The sequence below is a fragment of the Rhipicephalus microplus genome, chromosome 6 (genome assembly GCF_043290135.1).
Source record: "Rhipicephalus microplus isolate Deutch F79 chromosome 6, USDA_Rmic, whole genome shotgun sequence".
Lineage (NCBI taxonomy): Eukaryota > Metazoa > Arthropoda > Arachnida > Ixodida > Ixodidae > Rhipicephalus > Rhipicephalus microplus.
The window spans coordinates 116,019,153-116,021,563 of NC_134705.1; positions in this window are offsets into that span (position 1 = coordinate 116,019,153).

Here is a 2,411-nt window from a genome sequence, read left to right on the forward strand (position 1 = left end):
TGATTGTTTTATATGTTGGTGTTTACTTCCAAAAACCACGATATAAATATGCGGGACACCGTCGTAAAGGGCTCCGAAAAACTTGAATACCAGAGGATATTTAACGCGCACCGAAACTTAAGTGGACCCCCCTAAGAATTTCAACTCCGCGACCTTTGAATAAGCCATAAATCTCCATTTCAACTCGCGACCATCAAATAAGCCATAAATCTCCATAGGCGCGAGACCAACATGATGGCGCCCACGCAAGGTACATAATCTATCTTCATGAGTATTTGCGAAAACGTTGAGTAGTGAAACCTTAGCATGATGTTCATAGCCGTTTATCGCCATACTCATGTTACAAGCCGCCGCATCGCACCTCTCGTCAACCTCATGGTGGAGGTTAAGGCGCTAGCCAAGTAGAACACACTCCCGCTTCTGGCGGAATGGATGCTGCCAGCCGCACCACTCTGCCTTGAAATAAAGTGTTGGGACCCCGGTTTGGCTATGTCGGCCGCCTTCCCATCGTGTCACATCTCTCGCTACAGTGGCGACCCGGAAGATTATGACTTGCACCAGTTGGATGCTGTCATGATTTCAAGACTCTACTAGCGAGTGCCTCCAGTCCACGCGGTCTGTCGCCGACTGTGGTTCAAAGAGCTGGATGCCATTTTCGTGGTGAATGGAGCATTGTCACTACACAAATGATAATGTACATTGACCTGCGGCACACCAACCCGGTTGAACTGCACCATCTCGTATTTGAAGTTTGATGCGGCTTCGAGATGTCACCTTGCTGCCGCATTATTATCCAGCCCACAGCTATACCATGATTACTGTGCTGCAGTGCTGGATTGCTATAAGGAAACCTACCACCCACTTTCGGCGAACCATGAGTTCCAAGCTTCCTCAACCAGCCCACAATCCTTCTTTGACCACTTCCCCGGCTCCGCTTCCCCGGATACGGCTCTTTCTACCTCGGATCTGGCCGCAGAAGCATCCATTCTTGCGTCCGACCACGACGAGGTAAAAGACGCCCTTACTTCAGCTGACCTCTCGGCCGGTAGGTGCGTACTTTTGAAGCCCACAGCGAAGGACCAGCTCACTAGCCTGTTGTCTATCTGCACGGTTATCTCGATATCTAGGGCTCGTGCAACGTCTCAAACAATGGGTACCAGGGCTAGGTTGCCACACGCTCCGGAGTGTGTGGCAGGCATAGACATCGGCATGCTAACTATTCGACCCCCCATTCGCGGAGACATCACCATCTACAATTAAAAACCAACCTTTTATCGGCCACAACGCTGTGCATGATTTGGATGCTGCGACAAGCCTTGCCCTCACAGTCTCCCGCTGCCGAACTTCAAGGCCCCAACCAACTATGGCTGAACTTCCCAGCTGCTGCGACTATGATTAACGCGCCTTAGGACGACGAGCCTGGTCTGCCTGTTGCAGAGAGGCCGCGCATGCCTCACCTGTCATAGAGGCAGCCATCGGCCATGCCGACCTGCGAACGAGCCCACGTGAGCTGACTGCCGAAGGTGCTTCTCTGAGTACAGGTGTGCCAAGTGCACGCTTGCTGAATTCCAAGAAATTTGTCCTGCCAAACTCGCATTGGAATATTTAGGAAACAGATTTTATAGAACGTGAACAATGCCCATGCATTAGTAAAACAAGTGGCACTCCTGCAAGATGCTGCCACTGATGCTGGAGGCGGTATTTTAGGGGCGAAGCTCCTTATAGTCCGGGCTTGTCCCTCTATCCCCGTAGCCAGCCCCTAGTAGTTGGAGCGCTCACTAGAGGTACCTCTGTGTTCTATCTTCTAGTTTAAACAGAAGCCAATAGATGGCTCTGTAGCACTCACTCTTCTCCAGTGGGTGCTGTAATTTGATTGGAGATCGCTAGATGGCCAGAACTACAAACCGCACAAGCTGCTGGCGTGCTTTGTTTCTCTTTTTACATTTTTTATTGTGGGGTAAGAAATACAGCCGTAAGTCGGTGCGATTCTATATTATACTTATAAGGGAGAAAGTATATGCACAGGATATATTTAGGAGCAAATCGTACAACACTGCTGCAGTGCAAGCGTGTTTAGCCCACTACTTCGTCTAAATATTTGTAAGCTATCTTCCCAGCCAGCAACAATGCCCGCCGGTGGCTGAAGCATCATCCCGGTGCCATCGATTCTCAGTGCGTGAGTAGCATGATTTGTGTCTTGAGACATGCACTCTATCGGTCAGTACTGAAGCTGTTGATGACGTAGGATGGAGTGTAGCAATCTCAGAGGACACACCAGTATCCTTTAGAATAATGCGGTAAGGGCCAACATAACGGCAGATCACTTTTTGACAGAAACCAACACGTCGAGATGGTAACCACATCAAGAGCAGTGACCCCGTTGAGTACCTAACTTCAGAGAGTCGGCGATC